Source organism: Ursus americanus, chromosome 19 (assembly GCF_024610735.1).
Source record: "Ursus americanus isolate L20-20 chromosome 19, mUrsAme1.1.p, whole genome shotgun sequence".
NCBI lineage: Eukaryota > Metazoa > Chordata > Mammalia > Carnivora > Ursidae > Ursus > Ursus americanus.
Window position 1 is genome coordinate 31043324 of NC_142145.1, and position 17711 is coordinate 31061034.

The window sequence follows — 17711 nt, forward strand, 5'->3', positions numbered from 1 at the left end:
AAAGTGCCAAATAGGATGAGCATAAAAAGTTCTTAAGGACCACTATACTGACTCTGAAAATAAGGCCACCGGATGAAGCATCTCAGTCCATTTCAGAGCTAACCCACTGCGGAATTATGTCATATAAATCGTACCGCCAAAATTGCGTTCAGCTCGGGACATCCCCTTATTAACACTGCCCTCTTCTAGTTTCATTGTCCATCATCTCTATCAAACTGATCCAAGATATATGACTCTAAACTTTGCTGGCTCTTTCTTGTGACATCAAAAGGAAATTAGCCTTGGTGATGCCAGATTTGGGGAACCTCATTCAGTGCATCTTTGGAATCACAGCAGGACACCATTTTGTCACCAAAATCAGTTTATGGAGAAATGTTTTTTACCCACTCATCTTTCAGCTTCTCAGGTTTAAATATGTGAAGTTTTCAATTATGATTCATACCAGGAGTGGGATTTTTGGAACATCCCCAGGCCCCTTAAATTGGTTTCCTTCTCACCCTCTCCCATCACCTCCTTTCCTATTGAGATTAAGGAATGTATAAAATACAACCTGTTACTGCCAGGAGGGATTACTACTATATATTATCACTCACAGCTCATTAACCTCGAAGCCCTGCTAACTAAGAAAATCCTCTCTAATGAGGTTTCCCTTGACTGCACTAAAGAACAAAAGGTCTAAAAGTTTTCCCTATTACCAGTCTTCCTCAAATTATTGCACTGTAATTAAAATGTAACTTTCAGGCCAAAGAAGAAAAAAAAATGGTTTAAATTTGGTTTAAACTCTAAAAAAGACCTTGAAAAGCATTTCTGCTTTGTCCTTTGGTAGCAACTAAACCATAGGAAACCATTCAGGTTGGGAAAGATGATTATTCTCAGTATACCTGAATTGTACCTATTAACCTAAGAGAGGTGGGTGTGGATCCATATAATTCAGATGAAAATACTTTTTTGTAATGTAGAAGGCAAAAGGAAATTTGTCACCTCAGTGTTCCAAAAATTCTCCTTCTTTTGGTAATATAATCCCCTAGATAATAGTACAAGTGTACTTTCCTTGACTAAAATGGACCTAGAAACTAGAGTTGGGATTAGTAAATTGGTGGGTCCTAATGTATTTTTTATTAAGAACCCTAGAGTCAGGGTTATTTGTATGGTTGTATCGCCAGAATCTTAAGGAGTAAAGATGTAGATAAAACAAACAGAAGGAACTGTGCTCCCAAGAGAAATTTATAATTTGGTGAAGTAGCTAGAATTAAGTATCCTCACCTCTGAGCTTTGAGTTTTTAAATGCCCAAAATGCAAATAATAATTACCTCTTTTAGCTTCCTTGGAAACCTGATTTATGTGTGTAACATATCCTCAGAGGAACAGTCTAAAGAGTTAGGGACTCTTAGTCTGGAAAATGAAGGCTGAGAGGAGAATACAACTGCTGCTTCTAAAATGGTGAAGGGATTGGCTTGAGGGAATACAACCTTGACCACTGAATCCTGGAAGATTAATTAACAAGCTGAGGCTCTCTTGAAACTCAATTTAAAATTAGAACATTAAAGATAAGTCTTACTTCACAAAGGAAGAGTAAACACATGGCACTCATTAAGCAAAAAAAATCATTGCAATTTAAGAAGAGAGAAAACTTCCCAATTTGATTATACTTTTATAATAAAGTTCTAAAGGGTACTAAAATATTTAGGACACATTCCTGATCTTAGCATTCAGGTCAAGAGAAAAAAAATCTAGGAACCATCCCATAGTGCAGCAAGAAAATTCTGCGTTATAAATAACACTGGATATATTCACAGTATTGTAATTCATGTCCTCCTTGGACCTGTTAAAGTAATTCAAGAGGAGATGTGTTCTGGGTGCCCATGAGGGGAAAGGTGAAAAATCAAATGGGTGGTAGACATGCTAAACTGTAATCACTAACACCACTGTCCGCATACACATAGGTTCTTTAATTAAAACATGTTTTTTCAAAGTACAAATAGGTAATGAAAATTGAAGCACATATAACCCTACTGTCAAAGAGCTCATAATTTGTTGCATTTTGCGAAAAACAAGTAGTTCGTGAACCCAAAAACATCATTCTAGTATTAGTGTCAGCACTAATTTATATTAATATGAGAAATTAACTTGTCCACACTGGGCTAAAATGTCTTCATACTATATTGGAGATAATAATACACATTTTCCTATAGCACCAGATAGTTTTAAAAAGTAAATATAATAAACACCATGGAAGTGCCTTGAAAAGTAAAAAACACTCTACAAACACTATGAAAATGCAAAGTATGTTTGTTAGTAACATTATGATCATAATGCAGAAACTTCCCTTTGCCTTATTTATGCACATATTTCATTAGAAGACAAAACCAAACCAAACTACACCTACTACAAGCACAAAGACTTTGTGTGCCATTCCTATACTTTGACAACTTGAGCACATGCCTATGGCAATTTTGTCTTGGAATTCTAGGAGCTGTGGAGTTATTAGCCAGAATACTTGAAGACTACCATGGGTAAACTCAAGGTTTTTGAGGAGAATACAACTCTCTCGTTAGAATGGAGAGAATAACTTGTTAGCTGCCACTTGCCATTGAAGCCTAGGTACACGGTGTGAGTACAAAGGATTAGAAGGGTGGGGCTTCTCTATCAGTAATGGAAAGTGCCTTCAGCAAGCCCCAGACTGTATGAGGTACCTTGAGTAAATCATGGTTCCTGCCTTATAGCTGCTTGTAATTTCCTACAGAAACCATCAAGCACCAAGAAAATTAAGTATAATCCAGTATAAGAATGTATACAATTGAATACTCATGTTTGTGGGATGAAGTTTAAAAACAGAGAGAGCTAGTGACTTTCAAATATTTGTATTTCCCATCCCATATTTTTCTTTCCCTAACGAGCTGTGGCAGGAAGCAGATGCACAGCTGGAGATATTTCCCAGTTCCCTTGTATTCAGGGGTAACCATGTGGCTAGGAGTGGAATGGAGGTATACCTTCTTCCCTGTTTCTCATATCAGCCACTGACTGGCATTCAGACAGAACTCACAAGTCAGTAGGGGAAGGTGGAACCAAGAAGTACAAGAATACTGGGTCTCTGGGTCACAACCCACAGGGGAGAGCTGCCTGCAAACAAGAAACACCTACGTCAGACCCTTACCTAAGTAAGAGGTTACTCTTTTATTTCGTTAAAACTAACATATGTGAGGATTTGTTTGTATAGTAGCTAGAGTCCCCTAATACATAGATCATTAAACACAAAATAAGTTGAAAATAATTATTCATCAGATAGAATTTCCAAAAGAAATTATTCCAAAGAGTAGATTTTCACAGAGCAATAAATTATGAGACGATGTACAAAAATTGATCATTTGTAGGAACTATTTCTCCCATAAAATGAAGGTATAGCTAGCTGCAGGGATTATCATAATTCAGGCAGTAAGTAAGAAATTGAGGTCCAATCCAGAATTTAATTATTTTAATCATTTTCTGAGTAGGGTGTAAAGTAGAAAATTCTCAGCATAATGGCTACTGTTTTAAGTACTGACAAAACCACCTTCCCAAATTTGACTGCTGTCCCTCTGAAAGGCTCTCTAAGTACTGGAGAAGGTATAAAGTAATTGCTGAATGAATAATTTAGGGCATGATCCAATGTAGAAAACACATATGTTATAGGTCCTACCCTTAACATAAGAAAAAACAAAGAAATAAAGCATGAAATCTGACTTAAACATATAATTTTTGGGGGGAGGTAGATGGGGAGGTGGTTATTATTTTAGAAACAGTTTTTCCAGGACAAAGAGTAAGAAATAATGCTGAAAGGGAATGATACTGTTGGGTTTGAGCCCTTTAATGTAAGACCCAAGAAGTACATCGTGTCTGCCCATATCTCACATGGCCAGCTCCACACTAGTACTGATTCCTCATTACTTAGTGCTTAAGGAGTCCTTGAAGGTTCCAGAGAGCTTTGTCATTTCTTGATCATATTTAGCCCCAGCAATGATGTCTGGATTAATAAATGAACTATTGGTTAAAAAACATACTGGAGTGACGCCTGCATGGCTCAGTTGGTTAGGCGTCTGCCTTTGGCTCAGGTCATGATCCCAGAGTCCTGGGATCGAGTGCTGCGTTGGGCTCCTTGCTCAGCGGGGAGCTTGCTTCTCCCTCTGCCTGCCCCTCCCCCTGCTTGTGCTCTGTCTCTGCCTCTCTCTCTGACAAATAAATAAACAAAAATCTTAAAAAAAAACATATTGGAGATATACACACACACACACACACACACATAATTTGTTTATATATTTTCTGTATATACACACATATATACATACATATACATATATGCTGCATTTAATATTTTTTTAGTTTTAATACTTTTTTCTGGCATTTTTTATAAATACCTAAATTGAGGTTATATACTCTTTGTTGATTTAAGTGTGTAAGAACACACACACACACACACACACACACACACACACACACACATTATTAACTCAATATGTTGAGTCTCCAGAAAGCTAGTATAACTTAGCATCACATGTTGAGTTTCTTACTAGTTAGGACAAATTGCTGTTATTTTTCTCTGTGTTAAATATTTGCTCAGTGGCACAAAAAGTTGTGAAAACAAATGCTGGGGAAAACTACAAAGTCTTCCTTGGCACTCCTCTGTGATTTTACATAGTTACCCAGGGAGGGGCAGATATTTCATTTCAGCCTTTATCTGCAACAATGCTGGGTTAGTCTCAGGAGAACAAATCATTTGTGGGAATCTCAAATTTCACCCAGCCTATCATGCTGCAAATGGTTTGATTCTTTCAGTTCCCTGGAGAGTGGAAGGCTGGATGCTTACACTTAGGGGAAGTGCAATATTCTCAAATAAAACGATGATGATGCTATTTTAGCTATACATATGTGCACACATGTGCACACATGTGCACACACACACAATTATAGTCCATTTTCTTTCTGTATATTTTTCCATTAATGAGTAGGAGAAGCCAAAAACATTTGTGAAAGAGGCAGTTGCTCATAGGATGTGAATACCTTAAAATATAATTTCACCTTCACCTTCACTTTATAGACATATGGTTCATTCTTTTCTATACACCTTAACCCTTTATTAGTGTTAGTGTCTTCTAAAAATGGCAATAATATAGACATCTGTCTCCCCTTATCAATCTACCTCACAGCATTTTTGTAACTTTGAAATGAGATATAACAGGTATAAACTCTTCTCAGTTTTACTCAGAATCAAAATATATGGCTGATAATACTCTTGCTCAGGCAGAGAATATGGACTGCAACAAATCAAGATTTAAAAGTTTCAGTTATAGGTTTTATGGAAGTTAAGCCATGCAAATATATGTGAAAGAAATAAAGTTGTTTAATGAATAAGATATCTCAAAACTTAATGACTTAAAACAACAACACATGTATCATTTCTGTTACTGTGGGCGAAGAGCGCAGGAAGAGATTAGCTGAATCCTCTGCTTCAGAGTCTCTGGCAATACTGTAGTCAAGGGCTGGGTTCTCATCTATAAATCACCTGCGGAAGGACCCACTTCCAAGCTTACTGACCTGTCTTTTAGGAAGATTCAATTCTTTGTAGACTGTTGGACTGAGGGCTTCATTTCATTCCTGGCAATTGGTAGAGGCTGACCTCAGTTCCTTGCCCCATGGGCCTCTATGACATGACATGACAGTTTGTTTCATCAAAGCCAGCAAGCGAGCAAGTCTACCAGCAAAATGAAAGTCACAGTCTTATATAAATGAATCACCGATGTGACATCATATTGCGTTTACCATATTCTATTCATTAGAAACAAGACACCATATCTAGCCCATACTTAAGGGGAAGAGAAGTGCATAGGACATGAATATCTAGAGTAAGGGATTATTTGAAGCCATGCCAGAAGCCGTCTGCTACAAATATTATAATGATATAATATAATCACAATCTTAATAACCTGTTTTTCTTTTCAAAATTAATTTGCTGCTAAAATTAAGCAAATGCAATGTTATATTTACCTTTTAACAAATATAAATTTGGAAATACAGATTTTTTTTCCTACAAATTCTGAACTCATATATTCTGTATATAAAATTAAATCAACAAATCATTATGCTTCATTCACTGGAAAAAGCCATAGTGCTAGATGCTACAGGGAAGACTAGATACATAAAACAGTGTCCCCAACCTCAATCAGGTTATAATTGAAAAATGAATTGAATTTTTATATATTTCTTAAAGTTAAATAACACTATAAGATGTTTATAATTCCTGAGGCTCTATGAAGTTAAGTGGAACTAAAGAGTAACAGAGATATTAAATGCTGTAATTTCAGGGGTGGAATAATAGGATGGATTAGCCTATGAAAATTCTTGGAAGGGAGGGATTATAAAACTAGATTATTAAGACTGTGTAGTATTTTAAAACAAGAATAGAGACTATTCAGGATAAAATACAAGGTGTAAGGAAAAACTGCCAAGCTAAAAGTGTGCACAGTGCCCTGAGGAAACAGTGAAAGGGTCATTTGACTGTATCAGAAGGTATATACAATGGGATCAAAGGGAGAGAAAGGCCAAGTTTAGATTGTGCAATATCTTAAGAATAAAACTATAGGATTTATTCTTAATTCTTCCAACATAATGGAATTAGTAAAGACTTTTGAGATATGAGATGACAACATAAATTTTAGGTAGCTTGAATGGATAAGATGAACCCTTATTTGCATCAGAGTAACGAAGGTTTACCTGCAAGTAGAAGCCTAACATAGTGTTAAGAAAGATGCTTTTTGGTGTCAGGTTGACTTGAGATCAGGAAGTTGCTCTGCCATTTAGTTGTTGTATGATCCTAGAAAGATATGTAATCTTTATAAGGCCTTACTTTTTTCATCCACAAAGTGGAAAACAATAGTAATATCTACCTTGTTGAATTGTATATTAAACAAAAAGATAGATTTTACAATCTCAATAAAATATGTGAACATAGTCTTATTAACTGTCACCTCGTTATCATCACCACCACCATCATAATCACCGCCATCATTCGTAACACCATTTTAAAGAGTTAAGCAGAGTTAAACACATTTAAGAGGTAGACAACTAAAGAGTTAGACATTCAGCAGGCAAAAGTCAGTTTTCTATATGTGAAAACTCAGCCATTAATAACCTAAATAGAAACTAAAAGATGACACTTGCATCCAATTTCCATTTTCTTTTTAAGTGGAAGGAATGTATACCCAGTACCAGACAGAACTTGGTTTAAGTTCTAGCTCTGCTACTTCTCAGCTCGTTGGTTCATCTCACCTATCTCAATTCCCTCTAAGGCATTACTCTGTTCTCTTCCAGCTCACCCAAGTCAAGAAGCACCACCATACTGAACAGTGTTGTCTGTAGAAACTAGGAGAGTGACCTATTTTGATTGCAGGGATATCTGAATCTTTCTCAAAATCTATGCAAGCATAGATCCCTTGACATGTTCAGATGTTGCTATATAAATAAATGCTCACTATGGTTTGAGGTTGTGACCATATCTTTGTTTCTTGTACATATTATTGTTGTATACATTTTTGTTTTCTTTTTCTTTTTCTAGTAGTGTGGCTTCATCTAGAGCTCAGAGTGTCGTAAAGTAGGCAGATCATTTTACTTTTTTTAACAATCTCTTTCTTGGACAAGTGTGTTTTGATATGTACTTTTAGGAATAGGAGCTAAGAAGAGATGATTTGTTCAGGAGGCAGGTAGAGAAATGAAAATGAAAGAGGGTGAGAAGAACCAGCAAGATGATTTCCCTCAATTGGAAAAAAGTTACCATCTCATGGATGCTTGGTGTGAGTGCATTTTGGCTTTTGGTATATTTTTGTTAATTCATGTATTTGGCCCAGTTTCAAATTTTGAAGATGCAGTGCTGGCCAGAAGTAGAATAAAAAAGAATAATTCAAGGTCAGAAGCATCCTTGAAATTATAGCCACCTCTCCAACACCTCCCCCAGCCTATATGTCATAGTAACACAAATCAGACTCTAAAAGCTTCACAGAATGTGGAATCACTTTTACTATAATCTGACAAGAAGGGTAGTTCTCAAATAGCATTTCTGTTATAGTTAATTTGAGGAAGAAGATAATAAATGTCTCACCATTTTTTTGCCAGAAGTTTAAGATACGATGTTTAATTTCAGAATCACTATATTGAGTCTACTAAATAATAACTATAATTTCCAGTACAGTAATTATGAGAAAAATTTCTTTTTAAGTTTAATATTCCAATGGAAAATAGTTTTCCAAGTCTAAGTAGCAGAATTAGTGTTCCTGTAGGCCCATGTTCTTTAACACAACTGCAAAGCATTTCTTGCATAAGGGTTATCCTACCATTGTTTGTCAGGCGTCTGGAATGTGAGAGCATCTTATGATATATCAGAGAAAGAAAATTGTCAAAACTACTAGGAAAAAAAAATTAAATAGAATGCTTATCAAGTCCCTCAGCATAAGTAAGAGGCGGGCCTCAACAAAATTTACTCTTTGGAATTTGCCAGGCCCATACAGGGAATTTACAAAGGGAGAATCTGCACTCTTGATGTGTAAACTTCAAGTCCATTTGTCCTTACTGTAGTTTTCTTCTGGACTTCCTTGATTATGTTTCTGAACCAACTCTCTGGTCATCCCTAATCCCTCCTCCTACCTAAACTTGTCTTCTTACCTCTATTTCTATTTAGTATAAATTTTTTACTCAAGATTATTTTTATTGAGTTTCCTACCTGTGCCTAGAACCTGACCTGAACAATTGCCCTTTTGATTTACCACTTGGTTCTGTTTTTTTCTAATCCCTAGCTGTTCCCAATTGTCTGAGAGCCATCTTGTTGTATATAATAGAAAAGGGAAAGTGTGAATAATTCCAGGCAGAAGAAAGAATGAGAACCAATGAATGAATGGTGGGATAAGTTGATGGAACTTAGAGATAATCTACCTAGTTTGAGATGAACAAGATAGAAATATGATAAGCTATTTTTATTATCCCTCATTATCTCTACATTATAATAATATATGGTAGTGATCTGATTTATTTTACAATAATTGGGCTTACTTACTTTTTTGAATTTGTTTGGAGGTTGGAAATGCAACATCACAACATTCTTTTCATAAGTGGTTAATATATGAACTCATTGTACTACTTTTTCTGTACTTACAAATGTCACCTTGATATTATCTGGATCCCTGGCAGTGCTACTTTCTAAGGTTGCTTGGCAGCCTGTCTCTTCAAAATTGTTTTGTTATGATATCAGTTGAAAATTCCAAAGTGACTTTGGTGGCTATGCTATCTGAGCATCCCATGGACATCTTTCCAATAGGCAAATTATTTTAGGAAGTTAGGTTCAGAATCTCAGTCCTGTGGGAAATAAGAGAATTCTAATGATCAAGGACTGGTGAATTAGAAGCAATTTGAGGAGGCAACACACCCAAGGAAATGGATATAATCACTTTTTTTAATAAATATTTTATTTTATTTATTTGACAGAGAGAGAAATAGCCAGTGAGAGAGGGAACACAAGCAGGGGGAGTGGGAGAGGAAGAAGCAGGCTCCCAGCAAAGGAGCCTGATGTGGGGCTCGATCCCAGAATGCCAGATCACGCCCTGAGCCAAAAGCAGACGCTTAACGACTAAGCCACCCGGGCACCCCTATAATCACTTTTGAACTAAGAGAAAGTATCCTGTTTATGCCATTAGGTAAAAGCATGCTACCCAAAACAGGGGAGTTTAAAAGCTTCCTAGAGCAATGCCTTGAAGTCAGCAAACAAAAGGGTTTGTGTGTGTGTGTGTGTGTGTGTGCGCGCGCGCACGCGTGCGCGTTTGTTTAGTTTTGTTTTGTTTTTAGAAGTAAATACTGTTGTTTTCCACCAACATCAATGTTTCTGGGAAATTTATTGCAAAACTATTGATAACGTTTCCTCTCACTGAATTTAGAATCCTCATCAATCCGTTCCTTTTGGTCAATTTATACAGATTCAAAAGGAAACTTTAAAATAGTCTGTATTCTATTCCAAACCAATTTTTCATGTTTTCACCTGATTGACAAATATATAGATCCCAAAGTCACTGTCACCAGAGGTGTCCACAAGTGCAAGAATTAGTTCTATGTCTGAGAGTACCCTCAACTCAACTCCAGTGAAGAATTCATTAAGGCCTTCCATTGTCTAAGGTAGACATTGCAAATTAGTTTAGGAACATTTTCAATTTTGAGAGAATCACTTGAATATGCCTTACAAGTGTTAGCAAACTTTTCTGTAAAGGGCCAGATAGTAAATATGCAAATACAGCTTTGTGGACCATATAGCTCAGTCCCATCTATCCAGCTCTGCTGTAGTAACACAAATGAAGCCATAGACCATAGATAAACAGCGGAGCATGGCCTTGTTTGAAACACACACACACCTTTACTTGTGGCCTCTGAAATTTGAAATTCATATATTCTCAAGTGTTGTGAAATATTCTTTTGATTTTTTTCAACCATCTGAAAATGTAAAAAATATTCTTACCTTGTGGGCTGTGTGAAACAGTCAGTGGATTTGGCTTGTGGGCCATAGTTTACCACCCCTCATGTGGTATAATGCAGTATATTATAATTTTCTTACCATAGTCCCTATGGCAGCTATAAAAATAAAAGTCTATCTGGGTACATTATATAATAAAAGAGAAGTATGACTGCACAAAAGTAAGTTTTGTAGGTAGAAATGAAGGTAAGATTTAGAATCCTGACACTAGCAAGTCAAAGTAGTTACCTCAGGGCATCTCCTATCTCCTGACAAATACAATTATCCAGGGATTAACATCGTCTTCTGAAGATCATTGCCTTAGTAGCTCAACTGGAAGAGAAGAAAGTATTCTTTAGGTTCCAGAAGAAGATCTTGTGTGGCATAATGTGAGGAAGCACCTCTCTTGGCCCTGGTCTTGCTTCAAAAATAAGATATACCGGGGCACCTGGGTGGCACAGCGGTTAAGCGTCTGCCTTCGGCTCAGGGTGTGATCCCAGAGTTATGGGATCGAGCCCCACATCAGCTCCTCCGCTAAGAGCCTGCTTCTTCCTCTCCCACTCCCCCTGCTTGTGTTCCCTCTCTCGCTGGCTGTCTCTAGCTCTGTCAAATAAATAAATAAAATCTTAAAAAAAAAATAAGATCTACCATTTGATCTCCAGCAGACTTATGTGGGGTCCAAACTAATGTCATTCCCTTCAGTTTGGTATTTTGCATTGCTTCATTTCCTTCTTATAAAATCTATATTTTATGAGTAAGTACTCATCAAGGTAACCTTCTTTTGACTTTCTATAGATTTTGTCACTTATGATCTATATTATTTATTTGGCAAACTCTTTCTGTTTCTTTTCTGTATAATATTGCCATATTATAATGAAGGTAACACAAATGAACATGCCCGGCATAAGGTTGGGCATTCAGCAAATGCTCAACAAATGTCTCTTAATTTCTATCCTGACAATAGCATATCCTCAGTATTCAGCAATGTGTCCTTTGCATACCTTAATGAATTTCTAATGTTGATGACAATGATAAAAGCATTCCTTATTCTTTAACTTAAACATTTCAAGTATATGTGTAAATGTGTCTGTGTGTGTGTGTGTATGTGCATATGTGTGTTATCAGGGAAAAGAGATAACATAAAATAGTCTCATGAAACAGTGACCTTTCCTTTTGATTCCCATTATCATCCAATGACAACAATCCTTAAAGGAAATTTGACTTTTTTTTTTTTTTTAGGGTTAGTTTAGCTTTTTTTTTTTTTTTTTTTCCCCTTTCTCTAGTCCCAGTCTCACAGCCTGGATATAATAATCATAAAACAGTTTATTCTGGTCCTTGATAACATTATACTGGATTACAGTGAAGTAATCCATAGAGGACTTGAAAAAAATATAACATAAAATGGGCTTTCCCTATCTATAGAAAAGTTTTTTTGAGTTGAGGTTTACTTCAGAGGTTTTCTGTCATTGTTTCTGCATTTCTGCACTGCTCTTTGCTTTTATTCTACAAATAGGACAGAGTTCAGAGGAGGTCATAGTCTTATTTTCTTCCGAAGCATTTAGCCCAGTCTAAATATATTTCCGGATTATAGTAGGTCAAGAATCCCACACAATTTCTAGATTTGATAAACTAAGGTTCAAGACAAAAAAGAAACCAATAACATCTGAAAATAAAGCTTTGGTCAGGCAAAACTTTTTTTTAACAAGGAAAAAAATAAGATTCTCTGCTCTACATTTTTTTTTCCTCATCTATATAGTCATCATGCTCAAGTATTAGAAGGAAACAGAGTAAAAGTTAATACGCTCAAGTATTAAAGAGAAACAGAGCAAAAGTTAATGCAGCCTTATTAGGAAATAGTGGAAATGAAAAGAAATATGCCTTTTTTAAAGTATAGTATAAATGCAAACGTTGTGAAATCTGTAAGAGTTGGAGGAAATTGAAAAAATTATCCTGCCATCTTTTAGGGAATAAATATGGGTAAATTAAGAAAACCAATTAAGATATAAAAACAGCAGGCTTGATGGTTTCAAGGCAAGAGATAGCAGATCAAAAGTTTCAGGAAGAGACAGATCTCTTAGCTTGCAGCAAAGAATAACATATGAAGTTTGTCAGCCTTAGAGAAACTAATAGGAGGTGAAAGCGTAAAAAATGAAATGATCAGAGAAAATGAATATGGACCTTCAGAGTAAGAAGATTGGGAAAGTTTTCCTATAGTTAATGGAGAGCCATGAGGAGAAAGAGACAAAGAACAAAAGGTGTATTAAGGATATTTTTTTTTTTTGGCACATGTCCAAAAATCAAGTAAAATAGAAATTTCCAAGTGTTACCACCTAAAAGTTATGTTTTTTTCCCCTCAAATATTTGTCATTTTTGAGGGGAAAAAAAAGGGAAAACACTTAAGTGATCAAAATATATTCTTAATCTTCTCCAGTAAAAATGCATGCAGATGTATAACCCAGACTGCCACCTTTTTTTGTAGGCTTATGGATGATTGTACAAGCTAAATCAATCCTCTTTGAAAGACCTTTGTTAGGAATTATATTGGTATGTGTGTATTCTCTGTGGTAGATTAAAGATAGCCATGGATTCTTTGATACTGTTCCCATTGAGAGATGATGGGGTTGGGGGTGGGGGGCAGCGGTGGTTATGTCCCCTGCCTTTGAATCTGGGCAGTTTCCATGACTGCTTCACCAAGAGAATATAGCAGAAGTAATACCGTGCCGTTTTCTAGGTCTAGTCCTTAAGTAAGTACTTACTGTTTCTCAGAACACTCTATCTTGGAGTCCTAAGCCACCAAGTAAGAAGTCCAGCTACCCTGATGACAATACTTAGAAATGCCTTGAGACTACATGGAAAGGGAGAGAGGCTCAGATCAGCCCATTCTTTCAGCCATCGCTACTCTGATGCTAAGCATATGAGTGAAGCCATTAGGTACCCAGTGGATCACCTGGCTATCAGCTCAATGTCAACTGAGCCCTGTACAAGTTAAGCCACAGAATGATCAGATAAAGTAAAATCACTGTTTGAAATCAAGCATTGAGAATGCTTCTCACAAAGCAGTGGACAACTGGAACAGAACTGGTTCCTGGAAATGGAGTACCACTGTAACAAAAACCTAAAACATGTGGAATGGAGGCTAGACATAAGAGATTCCCCTTTATGAAGTGGCTATATGTTTGTCAATACTATTGCCTGTGGCATCATTGGAGATACAGAGGAGACCTAATGAATTCATGGATTTCACTGGTTAGATTTTTAGAACAGAACATAGAAATTGCTGACTGACTTTTTCTAGCTGCCTAGGATAAACTATGAGGAGAGAATTGAAGGAACTGTTAAGTTATTGAGCAGAATTTAGAGGAAATATAAAGGAACCAGAAGTTTAAGGCTCAAAATAGAACTGTTTCCCATTTCTGATCTCTACCAGAAAACAGACTCTCAAAGTTAGACATGACTTCAGGGCAAATACCAAACCCAGTGTAATACTCGATTAGGATTGCCTAATGTTAAAAGCTTCTATGATATGATTATAAGATGCTTTTTGTTTGTTTTGTTTTGTTTTTCCCCCAACCTCAGAAACATTTAAGGGAATGCCTAATACAGCTTCTAATGGTTTTAAATTTGTGCCTCGGACTTAAGTAATAGAGTTAAGTAGCCTCGTTGGGGCCCAAAATTAAGAGCCTGTGTTGATGAGATTTGCACTGATAGATTTTATCTAATGGAGTGAATTATAATATGATTCACAGAAACTGCCAATTTTTAATTAATTAGCTAGCATGGACTGAAAAGTATAGAGATAGTACAGAATTAAAAGAGATTTGGGAGCCCCTAATTTACTATATCCAAAGAAGCTTAAGAAACTACTTACCTGAAAAGATGGGATATTTTTGATAGAAAGTAAAGGATTCATAGTAAAGAGCCAAGCACCATGGTGAATCATTTCCAGGGAACAAGATTGAGCACTAATCAGTGAACTGACAGCATGTGCCTAGCTAGGTTTCAGAAATGCTATGAACCAGTGCCTTTTATATATGTCCTAATTCTTCCCTTTCTCAATGGGAGGGTCTACCATAGTTATTCTATGTCTCATTATGTGCTATATATGTAGGGTTAGATAACTTTTCTTGTAGATCATAGGACTCGGAGTACTGCAGCTGTGTTGTAAGGAAGCTCTAAAAACCCATGGAGAAACCCATTTGCAGAAGAACGAAGACCTCCAGCCTAGCTCTCAGCTACAGCCAATACCAGCTTTCCAGACATGTGCATGAACCATTTGAAAATAGATACTTCAGCCTCAGTCAAAGTGCTCAGCTGATGTCATGTAAAGCAGAGATGAGTCATCCCTACTGAACCTGCCCAAATTGAAAATTTGTAAATAAAACCAAGTATTGGCATTATATTAAGTCACTGAGTTAGTTTATCATGTAACAATAAGTAACCTACACAGTTTTATTAGTTAGAGGACAAAATGAATCTACTGTCTCCAGAATTATAAGCAGCTAGGGCAAGAAAGAAGGTCACAAAAATGGACAGATCTCTTCATAGACATGTAATTTAGGAAGTAAAGGAAACAAGGCATTGATATCAATGTGGATTATATGATAGCTACCCATGAAGATAAGATGTAATAGATATAAGATGATTCAGAAGTTTCATAATGTTAATTAGAGATAAAATGCAATATTATGCAAAGTTGAAACTACTACATTAAGTCGTTCTCATATATTTCTGAAGAGCTGTGTATCTATAAACAATAGATTCTATCAGTATTGGATGCAGCGGAGTAGAGAGGCCTCTGCATTGAAAGTGCATAGTTCCTACCAAATAAAGGAGAAAAAAAGAATTTCTAAGAAGGAAAGATATTATAAGAAATCCTGGTGTCAAAAAGCCTTTGGTTGTAGGTGGAGGAGATCACTCTTGTCTTGAAGAATACTGTTTCCTTAGACAGATGATAAGAAATGATCTAAGAGTAGAGATTATATAAAAGCTGCTAGTAACCAAGCTGGAAGCATTTGAAATTCATGAAAAATGACACTGGATTGGGTCTGTGGATAATTTAAAATGTACTGTACCTGGGAGTTTAAAGAATAGGCTTATTTTATACACATTATAGCTTCTGCCATTATTTTCTTTGTGAGTATGGTCATTTGGAAGATTCAGAAAGTATAAGAAAACAAAACAAATTACAAATTTAACTATATTTAAATATGCTGAATCTTTGAAACAAAAAGCTTCACGTTGATAATTACAACAGTAGCATCTCAGGGAAGAATGCATTGCTCTAAATATCCTCATTTTTCCAGGGGGCAGAAATGCCCTTAGCACTAAGAGCCTTAGTTCTCTCTAGCACTAAGGTTCATTCTGTGGGGCAGCTGGATTTAATTTTATTGCATAATCTGAAGTATATTTGAAGGAAGTATTGAGGCACATACTTTAGATCCGAAAAGCGTTTAAATACAATCAAGTCCAAGGCAGAAAGTAAATATAAACATAAATGATACATTGTGGCAATAGTCACTTTGAACTTATTGAGCTCTTTTAGGAATAACTGGCCATTCAAATAGCTTCTCATTGCAATCCTTGCCATACATATTTTTTTAGTTTAAGAATAGATGAAATGAAAAGTCACTCAGTTAATTTTCAACATAAGATTCAATTACTGAAAATAAAATGATTTAGGTTTCCACTCATGAAACTACTCAAGGTCATGATTTAAATAAACTAAACTAGAAGAATCTAGGCGCTCATGTTTTTATCATGGATTTTTAAAATCTCATCAATAACACATTAGAGGTAGGATAATGATGGTGCACGAGTAAGTTTGAAGGAAAAGTTCTTTATCTCCTATCCATTGTCATATTCAAATGCTCCATTCACTCAAATTAACTATGCACTGTGTTTCAAATATTCCCACATTCCTTCCCCAGTAGCTGTGTTACCCCTGGAATTCCCTCTTCATTTCTTTCTGTACCCTTGTCCCTTGTAAAAACAGCAAATATCACTCAGACAGAAAGGCCTGTTCTGGCCACTTGTCCGTGTGTAATTTTTTTCTCTTCTAAAAACCTAGAATACTATTACCCATATCATGCATGTATAATTATTATTTATTGCTTTGTATATTTATTTGATGTTTTTGAGTATACATCATCCTCCCAAGTACATAAAATCAACAAATATTTCTGAGATGGCTAATTGTTTGAGTAGAAGTGTACTATAATTAACCAATCAGAAATTATTTATTGAAAATCTATATATTACTAGGTAGAACTTGTTTTCTTGCCAGAATTTTCAACTGTATCAATAAATAGGTGATTCTTTACTATATAAATTTTCTTCACAGCTTGAAGGATAATAGACATAGCCCTTTTCTCTGAAGATCATCAGTTTGAAAGTTACAAATATTATTTTATGGTGTTTTAATTTCTCTTCCTTTGATTATTGAGTAGATAAACATTTTTAATGTATTTATCAATCTTCTAAATAATACTCTATAGAAGGAATAGGCATTACATCTTTTGACTACAGTGGAGAGAAAACACACCATTCTCCTTTTCTTGTTTTTTTGCCATATTCTAGGTCAAGAAAGATGCTCCCCTAATACTACTTTTATGGCTACAAATTTCCCAAATTTCTATAAAAGCTCATCAACTTTCACTGTCCGCTGGGTGCTCTTAATTTAAAGTGTATATTGTGGATGATTTTACCAGCATTCAGAAAATGGGATTGCTTCAAAGTTAAAGTCAAATGAATGTGCAAAATTTCACGTAGATGAATAATTAAGTCAGTACCAGATAGCTTAAGAACAGCCTCCCATGTGAGGTCGTCAGTAGAATCAATACACTAAAAAGAGAAGTAAACACCTAAAACCAAGTTATAGTTTGAACATCTACAAAGAAGCTTAGAATTTGAATTTAGCATTGGTGGCTTTTGATTGTGGGCTCCTTCTTGCATTAAATAGTGGCCATATTAGTGCCTGCCCAAGTTTCCTCACAGGGTTTATTGCAAGGATCCAATGAGAAAACATATGTGAACATAAAGCTTCAGAGTTTCAAAATTTAAAAATATATTAGACATGATAAATGCTTAAGTATTGAATGATTAAAGCAAAATCATGAAAGTGTAAGTTGGAAGGAAAAGTTTTATAAAATTTTTGCCCTTTTATTTTATCTAGATTCAGAAGCAGACCACAAGGAGTTAA

General features: G+C 35.7%; 1 protein-coding gene across 2 annotated transcripts in view; it reads left to right on the forward strand.

The window, feature by feature from the left end:
- Window positions 1-17711, forward strand: part of LOC148108484 (uncharacterized) — an 895742-nt gene that overhangs the window by 165719 nt on the left and 712312 nt on the right. The window lies entirely within an intron of this gene.